The 12,277-nt window shown below is 41.1% G+C and overlaps 1 protein-coding gene across 4 annotated transcripts in view; it reads right to left on the minus strand.

Annotated features, from left to right (window-relative positions):
• The window catches only part of FILIP1 (filamin A interacting protein 1), a 776,040-nt gene that overhangs the window by 524,518 nt on the left and 239,245 nt on the right, over nt 1-12,277 (minus strand). The window lies entirely within an intron of this gene.

The following is a 12,277-nucleotide window of genomic DNA, read 5'->3' on the forward strand; positions in this document are numbered from 1 at the left end:
GGGGCCACAAACCAGCACAGAGCGATCCTAAAGTAGCAGTACCAGCTAGATTGTGTTGACAGTAATTCTGCTCTGCTTACAGACCTGCACTCCATTTTTATAAATTACTTTCTATTCTGAGGGAAAGACCGTGAGTGAGGGTCCAGTCTTGCCCTATCTCAATATCTAGTCTTAATACCTAGCTTTGTATTGCCAAGGCACTTGCTCAGCAGGACCCTGAGCACTTAAAGCACCTGTTTAAACCATGGACCGTCTTTGAACTGACTCTAATATATCTTTATTCTTCTGTACACATGACCTCCAGCTCTAAGTACTCTTTTTCAGGTCATTCCTCACTGGGGATAACAGTAATTAAAACAGAGACCCCCACTCCTTGTTTTCGATTGGTCAAAATTCTCTCAGTGCACAGTGATATTGCATTGCCTCCCCTGTCTGCTGTTTCAGACGTTTTAAGTTATCACCTCTATCCTTCCTTGAAGCTTCATGTTTTTATATGATACAAATTTGACGCTGTCTTGCAGCTATCTGTTACTGAGCCTTTATTTGCCATCAATGTTGGATTCAAGTTCTTCTGCACTGACAATGAAAGGAAGATTATTCCTGACCACATATCTTTCAACAAGTTTCCAACCAATCCTACTAAACTGGCAATATCCGAAAGCTGTTCCCCCATTTAACAGTCATATGAGTGAAACTGTTTCAGAAGACTAACCACTTTGCATTCATCTGTTTCAGGGGATCTTTTTGCAAGTTTGACATGTCTGAGGAACCTCAATTAGATACGTCTGGCTTGACTTGCAGGAGAAGTTTTTCTATGTCTAAACTCAATTTTCTGGCTTTTAATCTATCTATCTCTGTCTGTCTGTCTGTCAATCTGTTCACTGAAACTGACGTTATAGTTAGATGAAAATATCTGTTAAAACATACCATTTTAAACAAACAAAACCCCTGAAATTCACTAGTTGTAATTATCTCAGGACTACTATACCTATAAGCAGCAGCTCACCATGCACTGCTTATGACTTCACATATTACATCCCTCATGACATGTTATATGACATCACTGATTACATCACTGCAACATTTGAAATTACATCATTGATGACAAAACTGTGCATGGTAGGAGCGCGAGTTATAGTTACTTTAGGTAGCAAGTTACTTGAGTTCGCCACTGGGTAGTTATAGTTAGGCTCACTATGGAAATAGAAATTAATTTTTTTGCCTGCTAGTAATTTGGCACCATATAACGAATCTTCACGAACCTTTCCAAAAAATTTCTCATCCCGTTCAGCTCCTTCCTGTCTTGGAAAGTCTTGAGGTGATACGCCAAGTGAGGGCCTAGAAAAAGAGGAGTCCCAAAACGCATTTTCCCCAGAGATACAGAAAAAATGGCTGAACGGAATTACACCAAATTTGGCAGAAAGCTAGATCTTTACAAGGAAAACATGTTTTGTCACTGAGAACCTGGCAAATGGCCAACAGTAAGCCAATTCTACATATATAAAAGTCGATTTTTTATACTGCACAGGAGACTGCTCGGGAGCACAATACTGACTGACATGAACACTGCAAAGGTTTTGAAAGCGTTATCTTTGTAGCAAAATCGAATTCAAATCCAAGCACCCATTTTTTTACAACAGAAACGTAAAAGCCATTGGTTCATGTCTGGAGCCCCATCGCCACTGTAGCGTAAATCTGTTTAAAGTGAACTAATTCTGCAATCAAATGGAATGTATTGCTGCTCTCCTAAAAATTCCAAAGAAAAAGGCAAGCGTTGGCAGCAAATGCACGTCTATTTATACAGCTTCGGGCTTATAATCTCCCTCTCCAACTGTTGCAAGATGCATGGGATTGCAGGGAATCGGCTGCCCTGTGTAGAACTTAAGACATAGTTTCATCACATTCGTGACATTCCTTTCATATCATCAGTCACAGATGCCCAACGCTGGTTCAGGGGCCAAATCCATGCTTAATTTGCATACAATTAGTCTAAATGGTAACCATTAACTAAGTCAGTAGATATCCTGAGGAGGAGGCATGGCACAGGCCCTAATGGGCCAACACCTCTCAACAAGCATTAGCAAAATCACCTTTGGGACCTGCTGGCTTTGCCTATGGGTTTTAGCGATGCTGCACAGCATAGCTAAAGAAGAATAAGAAAAAAGACCATGAGTTGGCCACCTGCATCATTTTGTAGGCTTACGCACCACGCAAGATAGACACTTTGTTTTCATTTTCATATTGTTTCACTATTTGCTATATACATTATACATTGCACATTCACTTTACCTTCTCACTGAAATTGCCCTTGACCTTTTTTTTGCTGAGTATAAAATAATAAAATTATATATTTCTTATCCTATATTGCTATAAAATAATGGTTCAGATTCTGCTGTGGAATGTTATTTAAATGCCCCCTTCCAAATACATCAAACAAGCACCGGCAAAGCAAGAAGGCCTTGTCTTGGCTGGGTGGAGGGGTGGAGTGCTGAAAGTGAAATGCAAAAAATAAGTCCCCTCAAGTAAGTAGGGGAAGGTTACAACTCATCCACTTGGACTTCAAATGGACTTCAAATGCTTCAAATGCTCTGGGGCGGGACAAATACAAGATTAAGGAGGAAAGGTATTACATCAGGAGCACACAACTGAGACATATAAGCAACAAAGCCATTCAATCACGAGCAAGCAGCTGATCCAGAGCTCACTCCAGGTGAAGACTGCCTGTAGATGAGACCTACAAAGGGATCTCTGCGATGCGTGCAAAAGCAAAAACAATACTCATTTTCATTACTCACCTGTGTACGAAACATCAGTTTAGGATCTGGATAAGGGACAGTCAAAGGCATTTCCATCATTTGTAAGTTTGCACTAAAGGGCAGCAAGTTTTCAGGTACTGAAACAACATCTTCATCACAAATGAAGGCACTGTCACAACTGACTTTGAAACGTACATTTGAGCCGATCCTCTGAGCAAGTGGCGAGTGAATGAGCAATTCACACCAGAGCAATCCTATCCAACACGTGGTTTTCAATTGATTTTCAACTGGTCCTACATGCCAGTCCAATGCTGATTCCTGTAGCCATCACGGCAAATGCATGGTGTGCTTCTCCCATACAAAACTTAGTTTGAGGGGGTTATGTGTTCATTTGTGTATACGAAGTTTGTATATAGCGCCTACAAGACAAAATAACAACACAGCGCACAGGAAGTAACAAAGTCCACGACAAGAACAATATGCAATGTAGATCATACCAAAAATTTAAAACTGATATACACTGGTATGAGTTATCAAAAACCAGACCTATACTAGTATCTGTACACACGTTAAAATATCTAAAAATATACCAATGGTTTTTTCTTAAAATCTGGGAAACTGATGTCTATGATTATGTTGTACCACACGCAAAAGAAAGTATAATATCATATAAGAAATATAGTGGGCATGGTCCGCCAGTCGGGGCAGCAGAGATAGCATGGCTGAAGGAGTGACCAAGAAAAGAAAAAGGGTATGGTGCAGAAGGCCGGAAGAATGATATTCCAGACTTAGGCGTCAACCGGAGAAAGACTGGTTCACTTTGTGTGTTTTTTGAATTAACGACAGGTGTTTCTAAGAGAAGGTTGACTTGAACTGTGGAGCAGTCGAGGGCCCTGTGAAATCTTCAAATTTCTTGCCACATAATAGCAGCGTTCATTGTTAAGAGGCGTATGCACCACAAGGCAACTTTATAGGTGGTTCTACTCTATATAGGGAGCCACCTTAAAGAACAGGAGTGATGTGTCTGCAATACGAAGTGGCCAAAATAAGTCGAGATGCTGCATGTAAAGTACCTCTGAGAGGGGTCTGGTGAATTTTAAGGATGACAGAGAGAATAATATTCCTGTAATCAAGGTTCGAAAGTTGAAGCACATCTGTTAGATCCTGCTGTTGAAAGGCAGCTTTGATGCCCCATATCAGTGTTTATGTTCTATGTCATTGTGTTGATATGTTTCTGGAGAAAGAGTACAGGGTGAAAAACTAGTGATTTACCGCTTTCGATGATTGCTGGGGTGGCTCTAGGATGTGGGTCGAGTCTAGCCATTTTGCAACTGCGGTGGCGCGAGAATGTGGCGTGATGAATAGGAACTTTGTGGTTCAGTTCTTTATGTAAAAGGCCATTCACCATTGCCTCGAGGAACCTTCCTTTCAAAACCTTAACTTGGGCAGTCGTCCAGGTTAGATGTAACAAATAACTGCCAGATTTCCAAAGCACTCTTTCAGGGGACACTAAGAAGGGAAGGCGGTTGGATGGGTTCAGACCGAAGGCTGGCTGTAGCTCAACCTAGGACCACAGGGATGTAAAACTTAAAAGAGCCTGCTTAGTGAAGTAGCTTATCAGGCAGAATGGTGTAATCAACTTTTAGCATAACGTCAACATTAATTAAAAAAGAGCTGCAGGGCTGTAGATAGTGCTGTCTTCATGTGAAAGCTAGTGTGGTTATATTAAGCCCTGGGGAATATGGTCACAGTTTTTAGGGCTGAAGATGATGGGAACCGAATCCTCGTACCGTGATTGTAGCTTCGTGGTGGGGAGGCAGGGAGATAATCCTGTTTGGGTTTCGGAGTAGCGTGCTACCCGCCGAAAAGCGCTTCAACACCTTAACAGGGGTAGCAAGCGCTATATAAATGCAAACCCTTCCCTCTTCTATCCCGCCTTTATCCTTTTCAATCCAAATAACAAACTAACATATCCATCACTCAAATTAACTTAATATTTCCCTATACTAATTCACCACTAATACTTTTTGGGTTCCGAAGTAGCGTACTACACACCGAAAAAGCATTTCAACGCCTCGTCAGGGGTAGTAAGCACTATATAAATGTAATTACGATTACAATTACAATAAAGCTCCACTGCGGTACTAAGGCCATTCTGGAAAATAAAGTGTATCAAATGCACCAGAAGAAAGAGTCTGAAGAGAAGAAAAATTGTTTCTAGCCAAACGAAAAAGACGTATCAACAAGGTTTTATATGTTTCCAGAAATCAAGGTGTTGCTATAGAAAACGTCAACATCAATAAAACAGCTGTAGTTGTGAGCAAAATGTGCCCTTGGTCAGAACTGCTATGTCACAGTTTAGTTTTTTGAATAAATTATCATGTTTTTCCGGTGTCCAACCAATTGTTGATGAGCTCATTTGGAGGCGATGCACAACAAGGCTCCAGGTGAGATCACCCAAGTGTCTAGATATGATTCCAGTTAAGAGACACTTAAGACACTTTCACTGGTGTTAGAGCGCAATTTGCTCTTCCATTTGTAGGGGTACATTTTAATCATGGGTAGTTCACGCCTGCATATAGCCTTTATTGTGCTAACATTGGGACATTAGATCGTGTACTTTAATAACATGAAAAGTGAAGTGCTAGGTATATTTCAGTGTAGTGCGAAGAAGTCAACGTTACAATTATATGTGGCCAGAAAAAAACCTTAGTGTGTAGGGTTCATATATGTAGCTAACGAATATTTTTGCAACTAATGTGCATATGCAATGTATTGATTTGATCCTGTTTAGTAATAACGTTCATTTATATGTGTGCTTTACAAAATGATGTTGTATCAAAAAGACCCATTGCTAAAGAGAAAAGGGTTCGGGGGAACAGGGAGATTGATTAAAAGGTCCAAAAGACTGTGCTTCTATAATGAATCAAAGAATCAACAAAGGGCTAATGTTCCTGAGAAGAAATGAGAGGCAGGGTCTCTCAAGTGGTGGAGAGTGCCTGTACCAGAGTTATGTATGGGGACAGGCCGCAGGCCTGTTTATGTTGCCCTCGCACATCCCCTGGAGGATGTCATGCTTCATCGGAGGGCAGTGCTCCTCTTTAAACCGGCCGGTGCTGCGGTGCCCCACAGGTCCCCCGAAGGGTCACTTTGGAGGAGATCTTTTTAGAGGCAGCCGTATTATGAGTGCAAGTAAGGTGATTCATGATGTGAAGTGGTGGGATGTGAATAAAGGTTAAAACTGGTAAGGGAGATCCTGCACTATACTTTAATGAGAGGATTGCCCTTCCAGGGATAAAAAACCTATGGCAGGTGAGTGCTACCTCACGGTTTTGAAGGAACCCTGGTAGTCTTAGTGCTGAGACTTAATAGGGGAAGTATCCTATCGTCTCCAGGGAGGGACCAGGCTTTGGTCACCCCTTCACAAGTGTGTCACCGTGTTTTGCGCCAATTCTGGTCATAGGAATCCGTGGCGCTTCATCACGCTGCTGCGTGGGAAACTACCAATGTAGAGGTGGCTTCCTTGGATGGGGTGGTGCCGTAATGTATTCTGGGATGCTACCTGAAGTGCATGTATTCAAATTAGGGACAGAGTCCGGGGGACTTCTGCCTTGCCTTGACAGAGAGTGCTTCTTAGAACGAGCTCTGTAGCTTTATGCTACTTGACCCTTTGCAACGTGAATGGACTTCTTAGGAAGCCTTCACGTGCTGCCACCTTTACCGAACTTGCCTGGGGAATGCTAATTAGGGATGTCACGTTAGTGGTAGAATAGGGACAGACTAATGCTTTTCACTTACAAACCACCCATGAAGGGAAATTTGGAGGTTGGAGCCATCATCTTCTGTATCCTGATTCTCAAACTGATTATTCTGTGCATGTTGCACTGCCTTAACTTCACTCATAGGTTTGGTTTTGTATTAGTTTCAATTCATTTCTACACCCTCGTCTTGAGGTGCTTGTATGTCAAATTGTTCTTAGCTTTGTAATAAACTAACTAAACTTGATTGGGAGTCTGTGATTCTTCGGAGTCATAGTTCATTGGAACAGTAATGATTGAATGGCTAAAGATTTTCCTCCCCTCCACACTTTCATGCAGACAAAAAGAGACATCGGACTAGGGTTCCAGGGTAAATCTAGAACGTGGAACCGGTGAGGATAAAGAACACCGAGGGGACACACATTTGAAAGGGCATGAGGCAAGTAAAAACTAACCCGAAAACATCTACCTCAAGACAGAATAATTCTATTGAGTAGAGGCCCTGGAAATCCCTGCTACGAGGGCCAATGGGCTGATTTGGGTTGCAGAGGCCAGAAATAATACAAAGAGGAACAAGACATGCCCTTCATTGTAAAGTATGTACAGCAGTAGGCCAGAGCACGCTTAAAAGGTCATCTCAGGGTCTTAGTATCATTTCTTAGGTTTCACAGTTAGAAAGCGTATACAGGACATACAGGGTGATTGAAAGACGTCTAATTTCACCGCTGCGTTCACAGGAAATTGAAGGCACACTTAAAAGGTATGTAGAAGTAAAATTCACAAATGTGATGATGGATATCGGTTATTGCGCGACAATGAACAAATAGAATAAAAGAATTGGAGTGGGAAAGGGGTATAACAGAAGAATGTAAATGAAAGAACAGTCTACCAAAACATGAATACTGTTTGTAAAGTTTGAAAAAGTCTGGGATCCTGGATGATACAATATAAAATGTAAAGTGATTACGAAAGAAACATGCATGTCTCTTCGAGGATTGACTAAGGCTCACATTTAATTTAATTTTTTGAGATAGCAAAGAAGATGAGACAGATGGTATTCTATGTTCATCACAAATAAGGTGCCACCAAACCAAAAAACATAATTTAGAGTTATCTTTCCAACAAATTAGTATAACTTTGAATGCAAGAGCAATAAAAAGATCAAATAAAATAGTTTTTGGAGAAAGGTGATTAAAATCAGCAGATAAAATACCCCAAAAAATATTTTGAATAGAGAATGGAATATTACATGAAAACATCAATAAACATTTAGACCATATGGCTTTCCAAAATTCAATAATCGAGTAGGTGAGTCAAAGTACCATCAGAGGAGAGACATGACCAGCATAAGGGAGAAATGGAGGGGTCAATTTTATGAAGGAAGGAGGGAGTAATAGCAGCTCTATTGTATATACAAAATAAAGATTGTGTAATATTGGCAGCTTTAGACGTACTACATTTTTTTCGCCACAATTGATCCCATTTATGAGTAGATTGTGATTGAGATAAATCTTTTTCCAGAAGAAGCTCAATAGAGGATGTGTGTTCCTTGTAGTGATAGAGGAAGACAGAGATTTATATATAAAGGAAGCCCTGGGGGTGGAGTCAGTTGTAATATTCTATAGAGGTGTCATAGGGGTGACTGGAGTAACATTGGATGTAAAGTTATTTTTTTTAGTAAAAAGGCTTGAAGTACAGGAAACATTAGGTTATTTTGCTGAAGGCAGGAATCGGGGAGGCCATATCTCTCCTGCAACTGAGGAAAGGGCATAATGGAGTTATGGGAGACCAAATGATACACATAAAAAATACTAAGGCTGGGCGCAGTGCTACGCTCCGGCCGTGGAGTGTGCGTAGCTTTGCCTACTTCGCGATACGTAGGCATAGGGCAGGCAGGCTACGCACACCCACGGCGGAGCGGGTTGCCTGCCACACGCCTCCCTCCCGCCCGCTTTTAAAATGCAGTAAGAATGATCCTAAACTTTTAAAAAACTAGCCTAAAGTAATTTAAATAACTTACCTGAGCTGTGGCGTCCCGGGGCTCCCTCTTCCTTCTCTCGCCGACTTCTTCCTCACAAATGCGCATGTGCGGTCGCCCGCACATGCACATTTGTCGCTTACTGCATTTTAAAAGCGGGCGGGAGGGAGGCAGGTGGCGCGTAGTGGGGCTACACGGAGTGTGCGGGTGTGCGTAGATTTGCCCCCACTTCGTGATGCTCCACGTAGCCCCACTACGCCCACTACGCCCAGGGTTAAAAAATACCCCTTTCCTTCCAATATTTAAAGTAAAATGATTTATGACGGAATTTGACAAATTTATAGTACCAAATAGAGGAAGCAAGAAACGATTGACAAAAATCAGATCCTTGGGTAAATAGTATGTGTGTAATAAATGATAGGAATACATTAGAATTGGATATTTAGATATGAATGTAAAATTAGACATGAAAACAACATCCTGAAAAGAAAAGTCATGCAATAGAGCGTGTTCAAAACCAACCCATGTTGGTATAGGAGAGTTATGGTATTCTTTGGATATAGGATAAAATTGACAAATTAAAAAGGCGGTATGATATAATTTAAAGTTTGGAAACCGTACACCACCTTCAGGCTTCGGTCCAATTAATTTAGATAAAGCAATATGAGCATGTTTATTATTCCAAAGGAATTTAGTACAAATAGAAGTGATCTGAGAAAAATAATAATTAGGAATTTTAAAGGGTTACATAGAAAGCATAAAAAGAACATGAGGGACAATCATCATTTTAATGGTGTCTAATCTGCCCCACCAGGATAAAAAAAAAGGTGACCAGGAAGATAATAATTTATGGAGTTTAAGTTTTAAGGCGGTAAAATTATGAGCTGGTGCATCAGTATGGTGGGGGGAAAACATACCCCCAAGGTATTTAGTTTTATTGGGACACCAAATAAAGTTATTCTTAACAAAACATAGCGATGAAAAGAGGAATGTAGCGGTAAAGTCTCAGTTTTCGAAAAATTTTGTTTGTAACCAGACACTGGAATACAAAGAAATCTCTTGTAAAAAAAAGATCTGGGGAATTGGAAGGATTGGACAAATAAACTAGAATATCATCTGCATATGCAGAGAGTTTGATTTCTTGGGAGTTGAATTTAAAACCAGTTATACCGAGGTTACATCTGACACGTTCAAGAAAGGGTTCTAAACAAAGAAGAAAAAGTAACGGAAAAAGAGAACAACCCTGTCTAGTGCCTCTATGCAACTTAAAATAGGGAGAGAAATTACCATTAACAAACACACTAGCACGTGGTTCAACATATAGCAGTTTGACATAAGAAATACATTTATGTCCAAAACCAAACCAATGAAGAGTAAAGAACATAAATTGACAGTTTACATGATCACAAGCTTTTTCAGCATCAAGCGACAGGGGAGAGGAATATTTTTTCCCAAGGGCAAGAATGTTGGAAAACATTCTGGTATTATCAGATGCAAGTCTGTCCTTAATAAAACCAGCCTGGTCCAGTTTAATAAGAAGGGGATTGATATTCTCCAAACGAGATGCTAAGATTTTAGCAAAATTTTACAATCGTAATTGATTAGCGAGATGGGTTGGTCGCTTTTTACAAAGGAAAGGGTCTTTATCTGGTTTGGGTATAATAACAAGAAGGGCTTCCAAAAAAACCCACTAGCTTTAGAATAAGACAAAAATGAATTTAAAAGTTCTAGTAATTTAGGAGCAAAAATAGAGGAGAAGGATGAAAGAAGTTCAACGGAAAAACCATCAGGGCCAGGAGCTTTGGCTTTTTTTTAAAGATTGAAGAGCATCAATAATTTCTTGAAGAGAAATATCTTCTGTTTTGAGTCATGTATCAAGTGACTGGAGGTGGGCAAAATTCCATGCAGTAACCAAAATTCTGGAAATGTACACTCTTTGCTCACTATGCAGGAAAAGGCCAGTTGCATTTAGAAATATTTTGGGGGATCTGGAAATGAATTTACTTTAATAATAACTGCATTAAGATGAACACATTGCCTGCAGGCACCAGGCAACCTACCATTGCACGTAATAGTCCACCTGAAGAGTAAATCCCATTACATTTTGCTGTTCCTCACATGTGATGAAAAATATAAGATGGGATGGTTGTTCCGTGATGCAATGATACCATTCAACTGCCTGCACTCTCCTGTCAACATGTGTTAATAATGATGTGTAACTATGTACCATGAAATGTAAAACTCCCAATAAAGAAATTTAAACAAAAAAAAAAAATGAACATATTGCCTGAACCCCTGACAGTACACTTCACCAGCAGTAAGTGCCTGCTTGCAGGGTCCTCCTGGCACTCTAGTAAGCAGGTGCTAAATACAAGGGACCTGATGTACGAAATTTCCATTTGCAAAATCTGGTTGCAAATTTCACACCAACTTTTGTGACTGGAAAATAATTTTGCGAACGGACCTATGTACTAATTGGTTGGTTCACAAAATTTCCAATTTGTAGTAGGTCGCACTCCTACCTGCCTCATAAATAGTCATGATGTACATTTTGAATTTTGACTTACTTTGATTAGACGCCGTCAAAAGGATGGTAGCCTGTCAGCAGACCAGCATTTCTGTTAATGCATTTTAATAAAGATTTTTTTCAATGCAGCCAATTTTCCTTAAAGGTAACAGGACTGAATTTAATAAGAAAAATGTATTATATTTTTTAAGTTCTTTTGAGAGTTGGCAGTGGTCCCTCAAACTACTGCCTATTCCCCCAACAACCTTGCACCCTTGGATATGCCCCTGGTCACCAGGGTAATGCGTTGCAGTAGACCCACGTTGGAAGGCACTACAGCTGCTGGGAGTACGGCGGTGCCTTAGATCGGCACAAGCACAGCCGGAACAACTTGAGCCTCGTAGACAATGCCGGTTGCAGAAAGCGGCAAAGAGGGAGCACTGGTCTTTGTTCTAAGATCAAGCTGGCGATTGACTCACAATTTGATCTGTGTCAAAACCTACTCGCAGAACTCACCAGTTATGGAGTCCCACGGCAGTGGAAGGGGGTGAGGTATTTGATGATCTTGAGATCTCCTGAACAGGGAGCAAGGCCAGCAAGCCCTTGGAGAACACATGCAGTTCAGTTCAGCATAAAGGTAGCAGGCAGCAAGCCAGCACAGTGAGGCAGGTCCCAAAGTGGAAGTCCCTCCTGCGGCTCATCAAGCAGCAGGGTAACAGAGCAGAGGAGTTAGCAGAGTGGCAGTCCTCCCTGGCAGCACAGCAGTTCTTCTGGCAATGTGCAGATGCAGAGCCAGCAATGTCTTGTTATAAGTCCAACAACGTGTCTACCTAGAAGGGGTCAGAGACCCAGTTCTTATACCCAAAAGTGCCTTTGATGTGGGGGTGACTTCAATAGAAATCTCTGAAGGGCACAGGTTCCCCTTTCAGCACAGTCCTGTCTGCCAGCCCAGGGATGGGGGCTAAATCAGCCCCTTGAGTGGGGACAGGAAACAACCTATTCATGTGTGGTGTCAGGTTCGCCCCTCTCTCTTGCTCAGGAAGATCCATCAGTATGCAGATGAATACAGATCTCATCTGATTGAGTGTCCTATGTTGTGGCTGTCTAGAGGAAATGCCCAAATGTAGATGTCACCCAGCCCAGCCCAGACGTGTATTGGAAACAGGCTGTCAGACACACAGAGCAGTAAGTGCTTAGAAATGTCTACTTTCTAAAAGTGGCATTCCTAAAATAGTAAAATTAAATCGGACCTCACCAGTAAGTAGAATTTATCACTGTC

Source organism: Triturus cristatus, chromosome 6 (genome assembly GCF_964204655.1).
Source record: "Triturus cristatus chromosome 6, aTriCri1.1, whole genome shotgun sequence".
NCBI lineage: Eukaryota > Metazoa > Chordata > Amphibia > Caudata > Salamandridae > Triturus > Triturus cristatus.